Here is a 25,609-nt window from a genome sequence, read left to right as displayed (position 1 = left end):
CAAACTGATTCTAATGTGTGTATGGTGAGGCACAGGACTCATGATAGACCACATAACATTGAGGGAGAATAATAAAGTTGAAAGGATTGACACCACTCCAAGAGTTACTATAAAGCTAAAGCAATTAAGACATTTTGGTATTACTTAAAGAAGAGACAAATAGATCAATGGAACAGCATAGCGAGCCAAGATAATAGACCCATATAGATCTAGTCAACTGATCTTTGACAAAGAAGCATAAGCTATACAAATATGTAAATATATTATTTTCAACAAATTTTTCTAGAACAACTAGATATTTATATGACAAAAAATGAATTTAGACAAAGACCTTACAGTATTCACACAAAGTTAAATCAACATGGATCGCAGACCTAAATATAAAACACAAAATTATAAAACTGCTATATCATAATATAGGAGAAGATCCAGATGACCTTGGGTTTGACAATAGCATTTAAGATGCAACTCCAAAAGCATAATTCATGAAAGAATTGAGAAGTCAGACCTCATTAAAATATATATATTTTTTTGCTCTGCAAAAAGTTATGTCAAGAAAATGGAAAAACATACCACATACTCGGAAATATTTGTAAAAGATGTACCTAATAAAGAACTGTCATCCAAAATGTACACAAACCTCTTAAAACTCAACCATAAACAAACAATTCAATTTTAAAATTGCTTAAAGACCTTAACAGACACTTCACAAAACAAGTTATATAAGTGGCAAATAAACATTATAGAAAGATATTCCACATTGTGTGACATCAGGGAAATGAAAATTAAAACAACAATGAGCTACCAATACTTATTTTTTAGAATAATCAAAACCCAGAACTTTGACAACACCAAATGTTGGGAAGGATATTGATCAGCAGTAACTTGCATTTATTGCTGGTGGGAATGCAAATTATACAGCCACTTTGGAAAACAGCTTGACAGTTTCTTAGAAAAGTAAACACACTCTTAAAATATGATCCCGAAATCATACTCCTTGATATTTACCCAAAGGAGGTGAAAATTTATGCTCACATGAAGAGCTGCACATGGATGTTTATTGCAGCTTTATTCATAATTGTCAAAACTTGGAAGCAAACAGAATGTGCTTCAGTAGGTGAATGGATGTATAAACTGTTATTTAATAGTAAAAGGAAATGAGCTATTGAGCCAATGAGAAAGCATTAAGGAACCTTAGGTGCATATTACTAAGTGAAAGAAGCCAATCCAAAAAGGTTGCATTCTCTATGTTTCCAACTATATGGCATTCTGGAAAAGGCAAAACTATAAAAATAATAAAAAGATCAGTGATTACTAAGGATTAGTGAGGAGAAAGGGATGAGTAGGCATAGTCCAAGAAGATTTTTATAGCAGTGAAACTACTCTGTATGCTACTATGTTATTGGATACATGTAATTATACATTTGCCCAATCCCATAGAATGTAGAACACCAAGAGTAAATCCTAAGGTAAACTATGAACTCTTGGTGGTAACAATGTGTCACTGTTGGTTCATCAATTATAACAAATATACTACTCTCACAGGGGATGATGATGATGATGGAGGCTGTTCATGTGTGGGGGCAGGGAATAAATAGGAAATCCCTGTACTTTCTGCTCAGTTTTGCTTTGAAGTTAAAACTGTTTTAGGACATAAAGTCTATTAAAAATGCAATGTATATTTGAAAGAAATTAATAAATATATACATCAAAGAATGACATCCATGTTCATGGATTGGAATATTTAATGTTTTTAAGATGGTTATGTATGCTTTCCAAATTCATCTACAGTTTCAATGCAATCCCTATAAAAAATACCATTTTTTAAGGCACCAATTGAAGAGCTAATGTTAAAAAATTCATATGGATATACAAAAGACCCAGAATATCCAACAACCTTACAAAATTGGAGTATTCACATTTTCTGATTTCAAATTTTACTGTAAAGCTACAGTAATATAGTTTTGTACTGTGGTCCTAGCATACGCATAGACATATACATCAATGGAAATGAATTGAAAGTCTCCAAAGAAAGCATATTACATTTGTGATCTATTGAAATTCACCAAGGATGTCAAGACTATCCAATGAGGAAAGAACAGCTTTTTCAACAAATGGCACTCAAGCTACTGGATATCCACATGTAAAAGAGTAAATTTGGACCTTTACTTGAGATGATGCACAAATATCAACTCAAAATGGATCACAGAGCTTAATGTAAGGGATAAAAAGTATAAAACCCTAAAAAGAAAACATAGGAGTTAATCTTCATCATTATGGATTAGGCAATGTTTCCCTACATATGACACTAAAAGCACAAGTAAAAAAAGAAGAGAATAAAACAAATTGGGTTACATCAAAATTAAAACTTTTCAATTCAAAGTATAACATCAAGAAAGTGAAAATACAACCCACAAAATATGAAAAAATATATTTAAATTACATATATGACAAGGAATTTGTATCCAGAATATTTAAAACTCTTGCACCTCAACCATAAAAAGACAAATAATCTATTTAAAAATGAGAAAACATTGAATAGACATTTCTCCAAAGAAGATATGCAAATGACCAATAAGTACATGGAAAAAGTGGTCAACATAAGCAGTCATTAAAAATTTACATCAAAATCACAATGAAATACAACTTTGCATCATTTAGAATGACTATAATAAAATAGATATGTAATAAAATTCTGGCAAAAACTTGGAAGAATGGGGAACTCATGCATTGCTATTGGTCTGTAAAATTGTGCAGTCATTTTGGAAGCAGTTTGGCAGTTCCTTAAAATCATCATATGGTTACCATATGAAATATCAATTTCACTTCTAGGTCTATAACAAAGAGAATTGTAAGCATATGTGCACACAGAAACTTGCACATGAGTGTCCATGGCAGCATTGTTTTTATATTTTTACTTGTTTTAAGTATAGTTGACATACAATATTATATTGGTTTCAGGTGTACAACATAGTGATTCAGCAAACATACACATTACAAAATGCTCACTACATTAAGTGTAGTTAGTATCTGTCACCATATGAAGTTATTACAATATTATTGATTATATTCCCTAGGCTCTACTTTTCATCCCTGTGACTAATTTATTTTATAACTGGAAGTTTGTACCTCTTAATCTCTTTCATCTATGCAATCCCTTTCACCTATCCCCCCATTCCCCACCCCTTTGACAAATACCAGTTTGTTTTCTGTATTTTTGAATCTTTTCCTGTTTCTTTTTGTTTGTTCATTTGTTTTATTTCTTTGGATTCCACATATAAATGTAACCCTGTGGTGTTTGTCTTTCTCTGTCTGACTTATTTCACCTAGCATAATACCCTCTATATCCAACCATGTCATCATGAGTGACAAGATCTCATTCTTTTTTATGATGGAGTAATATTCTTTGTAAATATTATATATGTCGTATGTTCTTTATCCTTCTATTGATGGACACTTATGTTGTTTCCATATCGTGGCTATTGTAAATAATGCTTCCATAAACACAGGGGTACAAATGTCTTTTCAAATTAGTGTTTTCTTTTTCTTCAGGTAAATATCCAGCAGTGGAATTACTGGATTGTATGCTATTTCTATGTTTTAACTTTTTTGAGGAAACCTCATACTGTTTTCCATAGTGGCTGTGCCAATTTACATTTCCACCAACAGTGCATGAGGGTTCCCTTTTCTCCACATCCTCCCTAACACTTATTTCTTGTCTTTTTTGTAATCACCATTCTAACAAGTGTGAGGTGATATCTTATTGTAGTTTTCATTTGCATTTCCCTGATGATTAGAGATTTTAAAAATATTTGCATGTATATATTTTCCATGTGGATTTCTTCTTCAGAAAAAAATGTCTATGTAAATCTTCTGTCCATTTTTAAATGAGATTATTTGCTTTTTTTGGTATTGAGTTCTATGATTCCCTTATATATTTTAGATGATAACCCCTTATCTAATTCACAGTTTATAAATATTTTCTCTTATTCCAGAGATTGCCTTTTGGTTTTGATTGATTTCTGGCTGTATATAAGTTTTTAGTTGAATTTGTCCCAATTGTTGATTTTTGCTTTTGTTGATATCCTTTTAGTGTCACGTCTAAAAATGGTTGCAAAGGGGCACCTGGGTGGCTCAGTGGGTTAAGTGTCTGTCTTCAGCTCAGGTCATGATCCCAGGGTCCTGAGATCGAGCCCCACATCAGGTTCTCTGATCAATGGAGAGCCTGCTTCTCCCTCTCCTCCCCACCTGTGCACTCTCTGTCTGTGTCTCTCTCTCTCTCAAATAAATAAAATCTTTTAAACAAACAAACAAACAAACAAAACAAACAAACAAATAAATAAAGTTGCAAAGACCAATGTGAAGGAGTTTTTCCCCTGTTTTCTTCTAAATGTTTTACAATTTAAGGTCATACATTTAAGTATTTAATCTATTTTATTAATTTTCATGTTTGGTGCAATAGAGAAACCCAGTTTCATTATTTTGCAAGTGACTATCTTGTTATCCCAGAATCATTTATTGAATAGACTATCATTTTTCTGTTGAGAATTCTCAATTTCTTTCTTAAATATTAGTTGATCTTATATGTGAGTTTATTTTTGTGCTTTTTATTCTGTTTCATTGGTGTATGTGTCTATTTTTATACCAGTGCAATACTCTTGATTACTGTATCTTTGTAGTACAGTTTGCAATAAGGAAGTATTGTTCTTCTTTCTCAGGATTGCTTTGCTGTGGGAGGCTTTTGTAGTTCCGTACAAATTTTAGAATTTTTTTTCTATTTATGTGAAAAATTCTGTTGAAATTTTCATAAATAGTGCACTGAATAAATTCAGAATAGAATACATGGCTTTGGGTAGCATAGGCATTTGAACAATATTTTATTTTTCAATTCATGAACATAGGAAATGTTTTCATTTGTTTGTGTCTTATTCAATTTCTTTTATCTACATCTTATATTTTCAGTATACAGATTATTCACCACCTTGTTTAAATTTATTCTTACATATTTCATTATTTTGATGCTATTGTAAATGGGATAGTTTTATTTATTTCTTTTTCAGATATTTTGTTGTTAGGGTATACAAATGTAACTGATTTCTGTATGTTGATTTTGGGTCCTGCAACTTCACTGAATTTGTTGATTAGTTGTTTGTGTGCATATGTATGTGTGTGGTCTTCAACATTATCTACATATAGTATTATATTATTTATAAACAGAAACAATTTTTACTTCTTCCTCTCTACTTTGGATGCCATTTATTTATTTTATTGCCTAATTGCTCTAGCTAGGACTTCCAGTACTATGTGGGATAGGAGTAATAAGAACAGTCATCCTTATTTTGTTAATGATCTTTGAGGAAAAGTTTCCAGCATTTCAACATTAGGTATGATGTTATCTGTGGACATGTCATATATAGTCCTGAGTATATTGAGGTATGTTCCTTCTAAACCCTTTTGTTGAGAGTTATTATCATTAAAAGACATTAAATTATGTCAAATGTTTTTTCTGCATCTGTTGAAGTGATCTTATGATTTTTATCTTTTATTCTGTTGATGTTATCTATATATCACATTTGTTGATTTGTGTTTATTGAGTAATCTTTGCAACCCAGTGATAAACCTCATCTTTTAAATGTGCTATTGAATTTAGTTTGCTAGTATTTTATTGAAAATATTTGCATCTATATTCATCAGGGTTTTTGGCCTATAGTTTTCTTTTATTGTCTTTATCTGGCTTTGGTAACAAGAGTAATCTTTATGATATTGAGTCTTCCAATGCATGAAACAGTTTATCTATTCATTTATTCAGATCTTTAATTTCTTTACAATTTTTAATTTTCAGCATAGAGATCTTGTATGGTTTTATTACATTTATACCTAGATATTTCAATTTTTGGAGAGATTGTTAAAAGTATTATAATTTTAACGTTAAGGTCCACATGCTCATTGCTAATATACAGAAATACATTTGATATTTGGCCTTGGATCCTGAAACCGATGAATTCATTTATTCCAGATTTTATGTAAATTCTTTAAGATTACCTACATAGATAAGCATGTTATTTGCAAATAAAGCATTTATATTTCTTCCTTTCCAGTTTGTCTTTTATTATTTTCTTGCATTTTTGTACAGGCTAGGACTTCCAATATTATGTTGAATAAGAGTGGTTAGAGCAGACATCCTTTGCTTTGTTTCTGATTTTAAAGAGACTGGATTTTGTCCCTTATCATTAAGTATGATATTAGCTGTAGGCATTTTACAGATCTTTTTTCAAGTTGAGGAATTTCTTCTCTATTATTTACTTGCTGAGATGATTTTTTTAAATAACAAATACATATTAAATTTTGATGATTATTTTTCTGCATGAAGTTATATAATCATATAAGTTTTTGTCTTTAACCTGTTGATATATGGTTGATTACACTGATCATAGTTCAAATATTTAACCAGCCTTACAGTCCTGGAATAAATCCCACTTTGTTGTGGTATATAATTCTCCTTATTTTTTGCTGGACTCAATTTGCTGGTATTTTGTTGAGGATTTTTGTGTCTAAGGACATGAGAAATATTGATTTTTTACTTTTTGTATGTTCTCCTCATTTGGTTTTGGCATTGGGGTAATACTATTATCATAAAATGAGTTGGAGTGCACACCCTCCTCTTAATTTTTGGAAGTGACTGTAAAATTGGAACTCGTTTTTTTTAAATGTTTGGTAGATTTCTCCAGTGAAACCATTTGGACCTGGAAATTCTTTTTTCAAAAGCTTTTTAATTCCAACTTCAATTTTTTTACATCTTTATAAAACTATTCAGGTTCTCTATTTCTTATTTTGTGAGTGTTGTTAGTTTTGATGTTTGAGAAATTGGTACATTTATTCTAAGTTTGGGAATTTATAAGGAAAATGTTGGTCATAATATGCCCTAATTATATTTTTAATGTCTGCGGTATCTGTAATTATATCACCAGCATCATTCCTGATATTGGTAATTGTGGCTTTCTTTTCATCATGTATTTCTTGTCATAACTTTATCAATTTTATTGGTCTTTTCAAAGAACCACCTGATAAAAATTTATTTTCCCTATTGTTTTTCTGATTTCAATTTCATTTATTTTTGCTCTTGTCTTTATTATATCCTTCCTTCTGCTTGTTTTGAGCTTGTTTTGTTCTATTTTTTCTAATTTCTTGAGGTAGAAACATGGATTATTGATATAAAACTTTTTCTCTTTTCTAATGTAAATATTTATTGCAGTAAATCTCCCTCACAACACTGATTTAGCTACATCCCACAAATTTTGACATGTATTTTTATTTTCATTCAGGTCCAAGTATATTTTCATGCACTTTGAGATAGTATTTTGACTCATCTATTATTTTAGATTATGTTATTTATTTTTCAAATGTTCGGGAATTTTTTCTTTTTTTATTTATTTGACTTATCCAAGTCAAAGTTGGATTTCATTGTCAGAGAACATACTCTGTATCTTTCATTATTTTACATCTGTTGAGTTTTTTTTATGGGCTTGGATACAATCTGTCATAATGAACACTCTCATTTGAAAATATCTTTATTTTCCCTTCCTTTCTGAGGGATAGCTTCACTAGTTATAGAACTGAGTGCTGGAAATTTTTTTCTTTCAGAATTTGAGAAATGTTGTGACAGTTCCTTCTGGTCTTCATGGCTTTTTATGAGAAATCTGGTGTTATTTGAATTATTGTTTTCATATAAATAATGCATCATTTCTCTCTGTTTTTTTTTCAATATTTTTTGTCTTTAGTTTTCAGAAGTTTGTATATGCTGTGTCTTGACATGGATTTTCTTTGGATTTATCATCTTAAATCTGTAGATTTATAGCACTTGTCAAATTTTGGAAGTTTTCAGCCATTATTAATTGAAATACTCTTACCTTAAATTCTTTCTTCTCTGCTCTCTGACATGAATGTTAGATCTTTTATTTCATTATAGTCCCACCATCCCTGAGACTCAATTTATTTGTTTTGATCTATTTTCTCTCTGTTGTTCAGATTTGGTAATTTTTATTGTTCTGTTTTTGAGTTCACAGATTCTTTCTTTTATGGTCTTCAATCTACTACTTGGCCACACAGAAAGATTATTTATTTCAATTGTTATATTTACTGATTGTATAATTTCCCTTTGATTTCATTTTATATTTTCTATTTTTTGTTGTGATTTTCTGTTTTTCTATTTGTTTCTAGAGTGTTCACAATTGATCACTGACACATATTTATGATTGCTTCTTTAAAATACCTGTCAGATAATTCCAACATCTGTGATTGCAATGTTGAGGGGGTGGATGTTCAATTCCCACTGGGACACCATCCTGGCCAAAACAGGGCCCTAACTTGCACTGCCATCATGCCAATGGATAATAATACAAGGCTAACATAATTTCTGTTCTATTGACACCTTCCCAGTTAAAAAAAAAATGTTGCACTGAATTGTACTGTCTCATTGCCACTGCGTTTGGGTGGCAGTTCAGCTCCCTACTGTTCACTGCTAAAATAAGGGCAAACATGATAGATAACTAACACCACCTTTCACTTGTTCTATCTCTTTTATTTCAGTTATTTGTGGAAGTTGAGTTCCCACTGACGTCAGATTGGGGTAAATAGAGTAACATCAAGCACTACATTGCATAACCTTGTTCTGACTTGTTGCTGTTGGATTATGATGGAAGTTCAGCTCCGTCTAAACCTCATTTACAGCAAGGGAGGAAAAAGAAGAGTACCAACTGGCACTTCCTTACACTATCTTATTCTATTTTAATTATGCTAGATGAGAATGAAGGCTCAACTTTTCTGTGGTCCAACTGAAACTAGAGGAGTTGAAAGTAGAAAGTCTTGAACTAACTCATTCTACCTTGTTGCTTCTGGGTGGAGTTAGAACTTCAGCTCTCCACAGGGCCCTTCTGACACTGGAGAAAGGTAGGTGGGAAGAGGAGGGACAACTAACAATGCCTCACACTACTCTTTCTACTTAATTTCTGTTGGATGGCAGTGAAAGCCCATCTTCCTACTTGGTCTTATTGACACTACCCAGGTAGTGGAATCAAAATGCTGCCTACTATTTCTAGGCAGGGGATAGAAGCCCCACAAATACCACCTTGATAGAAGAATTGGGGAGCCATTTCTCCATTGATGTTTGACTAGTGTGGGCACTGTCAAAAATGCTCTCTGTTCTAATATACCACCTTTCCCAGGTGTTTTGGCTAGAGAGTCAGCTTTCTTTGGGGCTCTTTATATCTGTGCTTATTGATAATTTTGTGTTGCAAGTTTCTCCAGCACACTGTTCAGGATATATGAGAGGAAAACAATAACCAACAGAATGCTGCTCTATGTTGCTCAAGTCCCAAGCTTTCCAGGCTCTTACTCTTCTCTTTTTCATTTTTCAGAGTCTCCCTATGCTATTTTTTTTTTAGTTGTATGAGAAAGGAATTGAGAATTTTGGCCAAAAATAGAATTATCCCATTACATTTTTAGAGTAAAATATAGATGTATCTTAAATATTTTATAATACAGAAATAGATTAAGTTTCTTTTATATTCTTAGTGGAATTCTTAGTGGAATTCTGTGCAGTCATTCAAATCATATTATCAACTAATACTTATTGACATGAGAAAAACATCATGGTAGAGTATCAGAGGGCAAAATTATATGTAAAATTATGATACCAAATACGTAAGAGATTTGTGTGTGCGCATATATTCCCATGCTTGTGTATGTAAATTGATGAAAGAAAGAAGGCCAAAAATTTTACAAAAATTATAGTAGTGGATATATTTTGTGTATTGGGATTATGGGTGATTTTTATTTTCTGCCTTATACCTTTCTCTATTTCCAAATGTTCTACAATGAACATGTCTTACTTTCATAATCAGAAAAAAAGTTATTAAATTAGACACTCAATTCTTGACAGAAACATTTTGGTTCTATCAAAGAAAACCTGTTGCCAGTGACAGAACTAAGAAGTGAATTTACCCCAATTCACTGTTTAAATATGTAGAATTCCAGAAGAGTAAGGAGGTTGTGGGGGGAAAAGGTAAGCTACAGAGAGAACATAATGATAGGTTCCTAAATCTTGAATTGGAATTATAGAAGTGTTTTTGAGATGTAAAGATGTTTTGAGCAGCTACCATCAAGAAATTTTGAGAAAATTATTTGAATTTTCCTAGGCCAATTTCTCAGATATTTTGGTTATATTTTCTTATGAATTTACTGATTCAGTATCATTACATGGAAACTCTGGAACCCATCATAGGAAAACCTCAGACTCTGAGATACCTGTTTGTTTTATTCTCTTCTGCTTCATTTCACCAGATCTGTCAAAAACCTCAAGGCCAACCAGATATAATTGGTTTTACTGAACAGTACCTACACACAGTTATATGCAAACCTGAAGTTCATTTTATTCTCATAGATAAATTCTTTAATAAGCCCAAATTTCAAGTCAGCAGTGGAAAAGTCAGGTTTAGATAAACATCTTTTCAGTTCAGTCCCACCCACCCCAGTTACATTGGGTTTATAGATAGTTCCTTATATACTATAGATAGTATATAACTCTATAAAATTTTGTTTTTATTATTAGCTAGTTTCTTGTTGCAATTATGTTTCAAGAGTAGACAAAATTTTACCACTCAAGTTAGATGTATGTGAGGCTGCTAGTTCCTGACTGTGGTAAAGAGGGACATGTGATGCTCATTATTTCTCCCCACTCCTTTCTTTTCTCCTCTACACCTTCACTTAATAAAATGGCTGGTATTTGAGAAGGGACAACTATAAAATTGAGGATCCACATGATAATGGTAGTAAATTTGCTTCTTCATTTATGTTAGTTCTTGTTGCCTCTCTTTAAGATACTATACAAACAGACAGACAGAATTATAGACTGTGTGTTTTCTTTGTCATGTTTACATGTGGAATGATGGTGGCTTTTTTTAGGATGTTCTGGGAATAAGTAATATGTGTACTTGAGACTGTCTTCTGCTTTAATTCTAAGGCACAAGATTCTCTGTGGCATTTTATTTTTCCTTGCTGCCACTATCAGTGATATTGAAAATATTTCTTGTGTGCTGTCTGCCCCTATATTCAAATTGGTAGCTCTCTGATCCACATCTCCCTTTTAATGCCCCAGATTCCCTTTTTATTCTCTTGGAACCATGTGATTTGGGGTTGAGTGTTTATATGCAGATGTGGCAGGGAGTTGTGAGGGCTGACTCCCATTTTCTCTTTACCCAGGTACCCTGTACCATAAGTCTTTATACCAGCCTCATATGATACAGTTTTGTGACTGTCTGGATGAGAAGAAAATTTTTGCTCTTTTCCTCAAAAATCATAGAAAATTCTCTTTGGACCAATACTAATTTGGGGAGGAAGCAAGCCAAACATTTCCCACTCACCTTGAGGACAGTGATGGAAAGTATAGCAACTTCTCATTAGCTCTGTTCTCTCCAAGTAGGTGACTTCAGAAAGGAGAGGCATGATATATTTAAAGAGCTGAAAGGGAGGGGTGCCAGGGTGCCTCAGTCATTGAGAGTCTGCCTTCGGCTCTGGTCATGATCCCGGAATCCTGGGATCGAGCCCCGCATCACGCTCCCTGCTCGGCGGGAAGCCTGCTTCTCCCTCTCCCACTCCCCCTGCTTGTGTTCCCTCTCTCACTGTGTCTCTCTCTGTCAAATAAATAAATAAAATCTTTAAAAAAAAATAAAGAGCTGAAAGGGAAAAAAAAAAAAAAACTACAACCAAGAATACTCTACCCAACAAGATTATCATTCAGAATTGAAGGAGAGATAGTGTTTCCTAGACCAAAAATAAATAATTAATTAATTAAAGGAGTTTATCACCATTAAACCAGGCATACAATAAATGTTAAAGGGATTTCTTTAAGTAGGAAAAAGACTATAATTAGAAGAAAATTATGAATAAATATATGTAAAATATGACAACATATACACAAAACATGGAGGAGGGAGTAAAAAAGTTCTTTTAGAATGCGTTTGAACTTAAATGACTTCCAACTTAATTCAGACTGCTATATATTCAGGATCCTATGTGTGAACCTCATGGAAATAACAAACTTAAAACCTATACTGGATAAACAAAAAAATAAAGGGAAACAAAGCCAAGCATAACACTACAGTTATCAATCACAAGGAGAGAGGAAAAGAATAAAAAGTAAACAAAGAAAAACTTCAAAAACAACCAGAAAATAATGAACAAAATATGAACAAGTACATACTTATCAATAATTACTCTCCATATAAATAGTCCAAATGTTTCAATCAAAAGACATAAGGTTACAAAATGGGTTAAAAAAGAAACAGGACTTATCTATATACTCACTTCAGACCTAAAGTCACAGAGAGACTGAAAGTGAAGTGATGGAAAAAGATATTCTATGAAAATAGGAATGAAAAGAAAGCCAGGGTAGCAATATGTATACCAGACAAAAGAGCTTTTAAACAAATATTGTAACAAGAGATAACGAGGGCATTACATAATGTTAAAGGGGACAATACAAAAAGAGTATATAATAATTGTAAATATATATGCACCAAACATCAGAGCACCAAAATACATAAAGCAAATAATAACATAAAAAGAGAAATTGATAGTAATTCAATAGTAAGAGGGGACATTAATATTCCACTTACAGCAATGGATAGATCATCCAGGCAAAAAATCAATAGGAAATATTGCCTTTAAATGATACATTAGACTAGATGGATTTAACAGATATATAAAGAACATTTCATCCCAAAACAACAGAATACACATTCTTTTCAAGTTCATGTGAAAAAGGGTAGATCACATGTAAAGCAATAAAAAAAGTTTCATTAAACTTAAGAAGATTAAGATGATATCTGCATCTTTTCTTACCAAAACAGTATGAAACAGAAATCAATAACAATTTTAAAAAGTGGAAAAAACACGAACACATGGAGACTAAACAATAATCAAAACAGAAATAAAAAAGGAAATAAAAATTCTGTGGAGACAAATGAAAATGAAAACATAATGATCCAAAATCTTTGAGATGCTACAAAAACATTTCTAAGAAGGAAAATTATAGCAATGCAGGCCTACCTTGAGAAACAAACAAACAAAAACATTTCAAATAAACAATCTAAATTTATATCTAAAGGAACTATAAAAAGAACAAACATATCACAAGTTTAATAGAAGGAAGAAAACAATAAAGAACAGTGAAAAAATAACAAAGTAGAAACTGAAACAAAATAGAAAAAAATAATGAAACTAAGATCTAGTTCTTTGAAAAGATCAAGAAATTTGATAAAGCTTAAGCTAAATTCATCAAGAAAAATGGAGAAAAGACACAAATAAGTAAAAGCAGAAATGAAAAGGGAGAAGTAAAAACTGACACCACAGAAACACACAAGATTATAACAGAATACTATGAAAATTTATATGCTATAAAATTGGACAGCATAGAAGACTTGGGTGAATTCCTATTACATACAGTCTTCCAAACTTAATCAGAAAGGAATGGAAAATGTGATCAGACATAATTTCTTTACAAGTAAATACATTTAATTGGTAATCAAAAACAAATAAAAACAAGCACAGAAGTCCAGGACCTCATGGATTCACAAGTGAATCCTACCAAACATTTAAGGAAGAATTAATACCTGTTTTCCTAAAACTATAGTTAATACATATTCTCCTAAAAATAGGAGAAGAAAGAAAGCATCCGAATACATTCTTTGTGGTTAACATTATCTTGATATCACAACCAGACAAAGACACTAAAACAAAAGAAAACAAAACACTACAGAGATAAACATAGTTGCAAAAATCCTCAAAAAAATATTAGCAAACCACATTCAACAATACATTAAGAGGATCCTTCACCAAAACCAAGTGGGATTTAATCTGGGGATGCAAAGATGGTTTAATATTCACGAATCAATTAACGTGATATACCACATCAACAAAACAAAGGATAAAAACATATAATCATCTGAATAGATACAGAAAAAGCATTTGAAAAAATTTAGCATCTGCTCACAATAAACTCTCAACAAAGTGAGTTTAGAGGAAACATACCTTAACATAATAAAGGCTATATATGAAAAGCCCACAGCTAGCACCATATTCAATTGTGCAAAACTGAGAGCTTCCCCTCTAAGATCAGGAACAAGACAAGGATGTCCGTTCTCACCACTTTTATTCAACATAGTACTGGAAGTTACCACCTCAGCAATCAAACCAGTAAAAGGAATATAAGGCATCCAAATTGGTAAGGAAGAAGTTAAACTGTCACTATTTGTAGATGACGTGATATTATTCATAAAAAAACCTAAAGACTCCACTAAAAAATTATTAGAAGTAATAAGTCAATTCAATAAAGTTGCAAGATACAAAATTAATGCACAGAAATTAGTTGCATTTCTATACACTGATACTGACATAGGAGAAAGATAATTTAAGATGATGATTCCATTTACACTTGAGCTAAAAAAAAAAAAAAAAACCCTAAGAATAAACTCAATCAAGGAGGTGAAAGATCTATCTTCTGCAAACTCCAAAATACTGATGAAAGAAATTGAAGACAATACAAACAGATGGAAAGATATATTGTGCTCATGGATTGGAGGAATAAATATTGTTAAAATGTCCATACCACCCAAAGCAATCTACTGATTCAATGCAATCCCTAATAAAATACCAAGGACATTTTTCACAGAACAAGAACAGATAATACTAAAATCTGTATGGAACAACAAAATATACTAAATAGGGCGCCTGGGTGGCTCAGTTGGTTAAGCGACTGCCTTCGGCTCAGGTCATGATCCTGGAGTCCCGGATCGAGTCCCGCATCAGGCTCCCTGCTCAGCAGGGGGTCTGCTTCTCCCTCTGCCCTCTTCCCTCTCGTGCTCTCTGTCTCTCATTCTCTCTCTCTCAAATAAATAAATAAAATCTTTAAAAAAAAATATATATATACTAAATAGGCAAAACAATCTTGAAAAAAAAAAAAAAACAAGTTATCTCAAACCCAGATTTCAAGATACAATACAAAGCTGCAGTAATTAAAACAGTACAATCCTGGCACAAAAATAGACACATAGAACAGAATAGAGAGCCCAGAAATAAACCCATATGTATATGGTCAATTATTTTAGAACAAATAAGGCAAGAATATATAATGGAGAAAAAAGAGTCTCTTCAATAAATAGTGCTGGAAAAACTGGACAGCTACAGGCAAAAGAATGAAACAGGATCACTTTCTTACACTATAGTAAAAAATAAACTCAATATGGAATTAAGACCTAAACATGAAACTGGAGACCAAAAACCTCCCAGAATAAAGCATAGGCAGTTATCTCTTGGGCACTGGCCTTAGCAACAACATATTTATGGAAAGGTCTCCTCAGGCAAGGGAAACAAAAGGAAAAATAAATTATTAGGACTACACCAAAATAAAAAGATTTTTCACAACAAAGAAAACCATTAACAAAACAAAAAGGCAACCTACTGAATGCGAGAAAACATTTGTAAATAATATATCCAATGAAGGGTTAATATCCAAAATATATAAAGAACTTATACAACTCAGCAAAGAAGAAAGAAAGAAAGAAAGAAAGAAAGAAAGAAAGAAAGAAAGAAAGAAAGAAAGAAGAAAGAAAAGAAAGAAAGAAGAAGAAAGAAAGAAAGAAAAAAGAAAGAAAGAAAGAAAGAAAGAAGAAAAGAAAAGAAAAGAAAAGAAAAGAAAAGAAAAGACCCAAACCCAAATAACCCAATTAAAATATGGGCAGATGACCTGAATATTTTTCTAAAGAAGACATATAGATGGCCATCAGAAACATGAAAAGATGCTCAACATCATAATCATCAGAGAAATGTAAGTCAAAATCATCATGAGATGTCAACTCACAACTGTCTAAATGGTTAAAATAAAGCAAAGAAAAACAAATGTTGGTGAGGATGTGGAGAAAAAGCAACCCTGCACAGGTGGTAGGATTGTAAACTGGTGCATCTACTGTGAAAAACAGTATGGAGTTTCCTCCAAATATTAAAAATAAAAATACCATGAGATCCAATAGTTCCACTACTGGGTATTTACCCAAAGAAAACAAAAACACTAATTTGAAAAGATATATGCAACTCAATGTTTATTGTAGCATTATTTACAATAGCCAAGATAGGGAAGCAACCCTAATGTCCATTCATAGATGAATATGTGAGACATATAATATATAAATGTTATATAAAATATATATCTCACATATTCACACAATAGACTATTACTCAGCTATAAAAATTATATTCTGCCATTTGCAATAACATTGATGGACCTAGGAGGTATTATGCTAAGTGAAATAAGTCAGGCAGACGAAGACAGATAACCATATAATTTCACTTATATTGGAATTCTAAAGCCAAAACTAATGAATTACAAGCAAAAAGGAGAAACAGACCCATAAATTCAGAAAACAAAGTGATGGTTTCCAAAGGAGTAGGGTGGGAGTGATGGGCAAAATGGGTGAAGGGAAGTAGGAGATATAGGCGTCTAGTAATGGAATTAATAAGTCATGGCAATAAAAGGTACAGCATAGGGAATATAGTCAATGGCATTGTAATAGTGTTGTATAGTTACTGATGGAGGCTACATTTGTGGTGGATGTAGCATAATGTATAGACATGTCAAATTATTATGATGTACATTTGAAAGTAAGGTAATATTGTGTTTCAACTATAATTCGATAGAAAATTAATTAATTAATTAATTTAAAAAATTTTAAAAAGCCAGCTGAGGAAAGAAGTCAAGCATTCCAGGAAGAAAGAGAGCAGCTTATGTAATGATATTTTACTTAAAGAGACCATGAGACTTTCTGAGGCATCAATTTTGTTTAAATTTGTTGATAACCCAGCAAATTATATACCACTATTCCTCTTTTATAGGTGAAAGTTGAGTTGTTTCACAGCATAGATTTTCAAACAATTTGGATGCAGCATACTGACGTGCAAAGAAAAATCAATCCCTTCAACCTCTGGGGTGATCAGGAGAGATGTGGAAAACAGGATTCTCCAAATCTCTGGCCATGTGCAGCCATTTTGGCACAAATTTCCCTATACTTTAACCCAATATGCTGCACAAACATCATTATCTTTTATGTGTCCCTAATGCAAAAGGAAAAAAAAAAAAAGTTTGGGAATCTTTGGCTTAAAAAATTAAGTGTCTTAAGTAATAGGTATAGCCATAATTATAATGCAGGATCTGGCTTGGTATCAGGTCCTTCTCCCTACCTCACAACATACTATACATTTGGGAAGATTTTTGCTCAGGACTCTAGAACTTCACATTGCTGCTTAGTGAGCATATTTCCTTCTCACTATTTGACAGGACGTAAGACATGAGCACTATAAGAAACCTTAGAGGTCCCATAGTCTCACCCTTTCTGGAGTATACCATAAAAGAGGTCCAGAAGTTGCCTTTTAATAATTATTTCATGAAGTTGATTGATTCCTTAAAAACATTAAGAATAGTTCATCAACAAAACCTGATCATAAAGATTACTGAGGGAGGAGTTAAGATAGTGGAAGAATTGGGAGACCCTGGGCTTGCCTCATCCCTGGAAAACAGCTAGATAAATATCAAATCATTTTGAACACCCAAGAAACTGATCCAAGGATGAAGAAAATAAAAATGAACAACTAGAGCTGAAAAAAGAAGCCCCATCACATTGTGAAACGTAGGAAAAGGCGGAAAGTTGATTTGGGGGAAAGAAGAGCTGCAGGTGCTGTGATGGGGAAGAAGCCTTAATCACGGAGAGAGAAGCAAGAGAGAAGGCGAGAGAGAAAGAGTGGAAGTGCATGCAGGCATTTGCACAAGAAAAACTCTTCGCCAATAGCATTAACTGGGAAAAAGAGAGTTGTGGAATATTGCAATCTTTTATAAACAGTGGAAAGCAGAGTCTGAAGTTTTGGAGGTCCACCACATCAGTGGTGCTCTGGTGGGGAAGGAGGGCAGAGACCCTGGAGTGGACAGTGCGGTCTGAGGATCCCCTGGATCACACAGGGAAAGGTAGTTTCCCAGCTTGGAGTGCATCTGGGAGAAATGGTGTGACCTCTCTAGGGCCAAGGGATCAGTGAGCCCCATTGAATAGCCACTTTCATTAGCATAGAAATGGGGTGCTAGTGGAGGGCAGCCAGCCCTGATACAAACTTGCAGCTGAGCTCTGCCAGAAACTCTGAGGGGCTGTGTGAGTACATGTCTAATTTCTGGTACAAAGCAAGCAGGAAGCTGCAGTTTGGAAAGACCTTCCCCCAGGGGATTGACGTGGGTGTGCACCTTAGAAGATCTCTAAAATATGGAGTTTTAGGACACAGCTGCATGCTTGAGATAAAATACAAGAGGGCAGTGGCATGGGAAGAAACATTTCCCCTGCTTGGTTTGCATTTGGGAGAGGCAACGGGGCCTCTCCAGGGGAACAACGTGGGTCTATGATTCAGGAGTCCCTAATATTTGGAATTTTGAAACCCAGCCATAGGCCTGAGATAAAACAAAGGAAGGCTGTGCCTCCTTATAGGTGGACAGTTTGGATGCAGACAGTGTGAAGGCAGGGATCTGACAGAAACCAGGGACATAAGAGGGGTGGGTGTTTGCTCTTCTGTGATGGCTTCCTGAAGACAGGCAGGCATGAACTCTCGGCTCTAGGATGAAGACAGCAGTGCAGTGCCATTTTCCCCACTGCACAGCAGTTAAACAGCTCCTCCCAGTGCAGAATGGAGCCAATTACACCAAGCCCTGGCAGGTGCATCTCCACTAGGGCAAGTCTGCCTAAGACTTAATCAGTGCAGCAGGCCCCTCCACCAGAAGACCAACACACACCCCTTGCATGCACCAAATCTGATCATAGAGTCCTACACACATCAGCTCTAGGGGAAATAGGATCTCGCTTTCTTTTCATTCTTTTTATTTTTTATTATTTTTAATTTTTTAAATATATTTTTATTTTTTTCCTTTTCTTTTCTTTTATCAGGACAAAATGACAAGATAGAAGGAATTCTCCCCAAAAGAAAGATCAAGAAGAAACCACAGTCAGGGATTTGCTCAAAACAGATATAATAATATCTGAACAAGAATTCAGATAAACAGTCATAAGAACACTAGCTGGGCTTGGAAAAAAAAAAAAAACATAGAAGACTCCAGAGAAACCCTTGCTTCAGAGATACAACAACTAAAATCTAGTCTAGCCAAAATTAAAAATTCTATAATGGAGATGCAATCCCAACTGGATGTAATCACAGTGAAGTTACAAACAGCAGAGGAACAAATAAGCGATATAGAAGATGAAATTATGGAAAATAATGAAGTTGAAAAGGATAGAGGAAGAAAGCTATTATATCATGAAAATAGACTGAGGAAACTGTAATTCTATAAAGAGGAAATAATATCCATATCTTAGGAGTCCCAGAAGACAAGTGAGGAAAAGGAACAGAAGATATATTTGAACAAACTATAGCTGAGAACCTCTCTAATCTGGGGAAGGAAACAGGCATTCAAGTCCGAGAGGCACAGAGAACGCCTCAAAATAAACAAAAACAGGTCAACACCAAGACATATCATAGTGAAACATGCAAAATACAAAGATAAAGAGAGAATTCTGAAAGCAGGTAGAGACAAAATGTCCTTAACCTAAAATCCTAGACACATAAGGTTGGCAGCAGACTTGTCCACGGAAACCTGGCAGGCCAGAAGAATGTGGCATAATATATTCAACATGCTAAATGGGAAAAATATGTAGCCAAAAATACTTTATCCAGCAAGGCTGTCATTCAGAATAGAAAGAGAGATAGTTTCCAAGACAAGCAAGAACTGAAAGAGTTTGCAACAATTAAACCACTCCTGCAAGAAATATTAAAGGGAACTCATTGAGTGGGGACAAAAGAAGACAAAAAGCAACAAAGACTAGAAAGGAACAGAAAATATCGCCAGAATCACCAATTTTACAGGTAATGATGGCAGTAAATTCATATATTTCAATAATCAGTCTGAATGAAAATGGACTAAATGCTCTAATCAAAAGACATAGGGTATCAGAATGAATAAAAAGACAAGGTCCATCTATATGCTGCCTATAAGACACTCATTTTATATCTAAAGAGACCTGCACATTGCAAGTGACAGGATGGAGAACCATTTATCATGCTAATGGACATCAAAAGAAAGCCAGAGTAGCCATACTTATTTCAGACAAACTAGATTTTAAACCTGTCTGTAACAAGAGATGAAGGGCACTATATCATAATTAAGAAATTTTCCATCAAGAAATCTAACAATTGTAAATATTTATGCCCCCAACCTGGGAGCACCCAAATGTATGAATCAATTAATAATAAACATAAAGAAACTCATTGATAATAATACAATAATAGTAGAGGACTTTAAAACCCAACTTGCAAAAATGGACAGATAATTTAAGCAGAAAATCAGTAAGGCAACAATGACAATGAATGACACACTGAACCAGACGGACTTAACAGATATATTCAGAACATTTCATCCTAAAGCAGCAGAATACACCTTCTTTTTGAATGCACATGGAACATTGTCCAGAATAGATCACATACTGGGTCACAAATCAACCCTCAACAAGTAGAAAAAGATTGAGATCATACCATGCATATTTTCAGTCCACAATAATGTGAAACTTGAAGTCAACCACAAGAAAAAAATTGGAAAGACCACTATACATGGAGGCTAAAAAACGTCCTACTAAATAATAAAAGGGTTAACTAGGAAATTAAAGAAGAAATTAAAAAGTACATGGAAACAAATGAAAATGAAAGCATGACAGTCCAAAACCTTTGAGATGCAACAAAGGCAGTCCTAAAAGGGAAGTATATTACAATACAGGCCTAGCTCAAGAAGCAAGAAAATCTCAAATACATAACCTAACCTTACACCTAATGGAGCTAGAAAAAGAATGGTAAATTATGCTAAGTGAAATAAGTCAAGAAGAGAAGATAATTATCATATGGTTTCACTTATATGTGGAGCATAAGGAATAGCATGGAGGACATTAGGAGAAGGAAAGGAAAAGTGAAGGTGGGAAGTCAGAGGTGGAGATGAACCATGAGAGACTATGGACTTTGGGAAACAAACTGAGGGTTTCAGAGGGGAGGCGGGTAGGGGGATGGATTAGTCTGGTGATGGGTATTAAGGAAGGCATGTATTGCAATGAGCACTGGGTGTTATACACAAAAAATGAATCATGGAACACTACATCAAAAACTAATGAAGTACTGTATGATGACTAACATAACATAATTAAAAAATAAATAAATAAAGCCTAAAGCCAGCAGAAGGGAAATAATAAGACTTAGAGCTCAAAAAATGATATTGAAATGAAGAAAATCTGTAGAACAGATCAAAGAAACTAAGAAAGACCTGGTTCTTTGAAAGAATTAATAAAATTGATAAGCTGCTAGCCAGACTCATCAAATAGAAAAGAGAAGGGACTCAAGTAATTAAAATCACAAATGAAAGAGGAGAAATCATAACCAACACCACAGAAATACGAACAATTATAAGAGGATATTATGAAAACGTATATGCCAATAAACTGGGCAATCTGGAAGAAATGGACAAATTCCTAGAAGCATACAAATTACCAAAGCTGAAACAAGAAGAAAGAGAGAATTTGAACAGACCCATAACTAATAAAGAAATTGAATTAGTAATCAAAAGTCTCCCAACAAACAAAAGTCCAGGGCCAGATGGCTTCCCAGGGGAATTCTACCAGACATTTAAAGAATAGTTAATACCTATTCTCAAATTGTTCCAAAAAATAGAAATGGAAGGAAAACTTCCAAACTCATTTTATGAGGCCAGCATTACCATGATTCCAAAACCAGACAAAAACCCCACTAAAAAGGTGAATTACAGACCAATATCCCTGATGAATATGGATGCAAAAATTCTAAAGAAGGTGCTTGCGAATCAAATCCAATGGTACATTAAAAAAATTATTCAGGGGTGCCTGTGTGGCTCAGTCAGTGAAGTGTTTGCCTTTGGCTTGGGTCAGGATCCCAGGGTCCTGGGATCGAGTCCCACATTGGGCTCCCTGCTCAGCGGGGAGTCTGCTTCTCCCTCTACCCCTCCCCCCTGCTAGTGATCTCGCTCTCTCTCACACACACACTCTCTCTGCCTCTCTAAAATAAATAAATGAAATCTTTAAAAAAAAATTCAATATGATCAAGTGGTACTTATTCCTGGGCATCAGGGATAGTTCAATATTTGCAAATCAATCAACTTGAAACACCACATTAATAAAAGAAAGGACAAGAACCATATAATCCTCTCAATAGATAGAGGAAAATGATTTGACAAAATACAGCATCCATTCTTGATAAAGACCTTCAACAAAGTAGGAATATAGCTTAACATCATAAAAGCTATATATGAAATACCCACAGCTAATATCCTCAAAGGGGAAAAACAGAGCTTTTCCTCTAAGGTCAGGAACAAGACAGGGATGTCCACTCTCACCATTACTATTTAACATAGTACTGGAACTTTTGGTCTCAGCATTCAGACGACAAAAGGAAATAAAAGGCATCCAAATCAACAAGGAAGAAGTCAAACTTTCACTATTTACATATGACATACTCTATGTATAAAACTCAAAAGAATCTACTAAAAACTTGCTAGAACTAACACATGAATTCAGCAAAACCATAGGATATAAAATCAATGAACAAAAATCTGTTGCATTCCTATCACTAATAATGAAGCAACAAAAAGCAAAATCATGAAATTGAACCCATTTATAATTTCACCAAAAACCATAAGATACCTAGGAATAAACCTAAACAAAGAGGTAAAAGATCTATGCACTGAAAACTACAGACAGTTATGAAAGAAATTGAAGAGGACATAACAAATGGAAAAACATCTCATGCTCTTGAATTAGAACAAACATTTTAAAAATGTCTGTACTACCCAAAGCAATATACACATTTGATGCAATCCCTATCAAAATACCAGCAGCATTTTTCACATAACTAGAACAAATAATTTTACAATGTGTATGGAACCACAAAAGACCCTGAATGCCCAAAGCAATCCTGAAAAAGAAAAGTAAAACAGAAGGCATCATGATTCCAGATTTCAAGCTATATTACAAAGCTGTAGTAATCAAGACAGTAGGGTACTGGCACAAAAACGGAAACATAGATCAATGGAACAGAATAGAGAATCCAGAAATAGACCCACAACTATATGGTAATCTTTGACAAAGCTGAAACAAATATCCAATGTGTAAAAGACTGTCTCTTCAACATATAGTTTTGGAGAAACTGGACAGCAACATGCAAAAGAATGCAACTGGATCACTTTCTTACACCATACACAAAAATAAATTCAAAATGGATGAGAGATCTAAGTGTGAGACAGAAAACCATCAAAATTTTAGAAGAGAACACAAGCAGTAACCTCTTTGACCTTGGCGGTAACAATTTCTTAGTAGACAAGTTGCCAGGAGCAATGGAAAAAAAGCAAAAATGAACCATTGGGACTTCAGCAAGATAAAAAGCTTCTGAAGAGCAAAGGAAACAATCAATCAAACTAAAAGGAAGCTTGCTGAATGGGAGAAGATATTTACAAATGAAGTATCAGATAAACGGTTAGTATCTAAAATCTATAAAGAACTTACCAAATTCAATATCCCCCAAAACAAATAATCCAGTTAAGAAATGGGCAGAAAACATTAATAGAGTTTTTTTCCAAAGAAGATATCCAGATGGTTAACAGACTCATGAAAAGATGCTCAATGTCATCCATTATCATGGAAATACAGATCAAAACCATGATGAGATACCATTTCACCCCTGTCAGAATGGCTAAAATTAACAACACAGGAGCCAACAGGATTTGGGGAGGATGTGGAGAAAGGGGAACCCTCTTGCACAGTTGGTGGGAATGCAAATTGGTGCAGCCATTCTAGAGAACACTATGACAGTTCCTCAAAAAGCTAAAAATAGAACTACCTTATCATCCAGCAATTGCACTACTAGATATTTACCCAAAGGATATAAACCACACATTTGAAGGAATACATGCACCCCAATGTTTATGGCAGTATCATCAACAATAGCCAATCTGTGGAAAATATCCTAATGTCCATTGACTAATGAATGGATTAAGAAGAAGTGGTATATAGGCATCCAAATTGGCAAAGAAGAAGTCAAACTCTCGCTCTTTGCAGATGATATGATACTTTATGTGGAAAACACAAAAGACCCCACCCCAAAATGCTAGAACTCATATAGAAATTCAGTAAAGTGGCAGGATATAAAATCAATACACAGAAATCAGTGGCATTCCTATACACCAACCAACAACAAGACAGAAGAAAGAGAAATTAAGGAGTCAATCCCATTTACAATTGCACCCAAAACCATAAGATACCTAGGAATCTAACCAAAGAGGCAAAGAATTGAGGAAGACCCAAAGAAATGGAAAAACATTCCATGCTCATGGATTGGAAAAAAAAAAATATTGTGAAGATGTTAATGCTACCTAGAGCAATCTACACATTCAATGCAATCCTTATCAAAATACCATCCACTTTTTTCAAATAAATGGAACAAATATTCCTAAAATTTGTATGAAACCAGAAAAGATCCCAAATAGCCAGAGGAATGTTGAAAAAGAAAAGCAAAGCTGGTGGCATCACAATTCCGGACGTCAAGCTCTATTACAAAGCTGTAATCATCAAGACAGTATGGTACTGGCACAAAAACAGGCACATAGATCAATGGAACAGAATAGAGAGCCCAGAAATGGATCCTCAACTCTATGGTCAACTCATCTTCGACAAAGCAGGAAAGAATGTCCACTGGAAAAAAGACAGTCTCTTCAACAAATGGTGTTGGCAAAATTGGATAGCCACATGCAGAAGAATGAAACTGGACCATTTCTTTCACCACACACAAAAATAGACTCAAAATGCATGAAAGACCTCAATGTGAGACAGGAGTCCATCAAAATCCTAAAGGAGAACAAAGGCAGCAACGTCTTCAACCTCAGCTGCAGCAACTTCTTCCTAGAAACATCACCAAAGGCAAAGGAAACAAGGGCAAAAATGAACTATTGGGACCTCATCAAGATAAAAAGCTTTCGCACAGCAAAAGAAACAGTCAACAAAACCAAAAGACAATGGACAGAATGGGAGAAGATATTTGCAAATGACATATCAGATAAAGGGCTAGTATCCAAATTCTATAAAGAACTTCTTAAACTCAACACGCAAAGAACAAAGAATCCAATCAAGAAATGGGCAGAAGACATGAACAGACATTTTTCCAAATAAGATATCCAAATGACCAACAGATACTTGGAAAAGTGCTTAACATCGCTCGGCATCAGGGAAATCCAAATCAAAACCTCAATGAGATACCACCTCACACCAGTCAGAATGGCTAAAATTAACAAGTCAGGAAATGACAGATGTTGGCGGGGATGTGGAGAAAGGGGAACCCTCCTACACTGTTGGTGGGAATGCAAGCTGGTGCAGCCACTCTGGAAAACAGTATGGAGATTCCTCAAAAAGTTGAAAATAGA

This window comes from Mirounga angustirostris, unplaced genomic scaffold (genome assembly GCF_029215605.1).
Source record: "Mirounga angustirostris isolate CCGP_5_RB_7025 unplaced genomic scaffold, mMirAng1.0.hap1 SCAF_11, whole genome shotgun sequence".
In the NCBI taxonomy this organism is placed as follows: Eukaryota; Metazoa; Chordata; class Mammalia; order Carnivora; family Phocidae; genus Mirounga; species Mirounga angustirostris.
Note: the sequence above shows the minus strand (reverse complement) of the source record.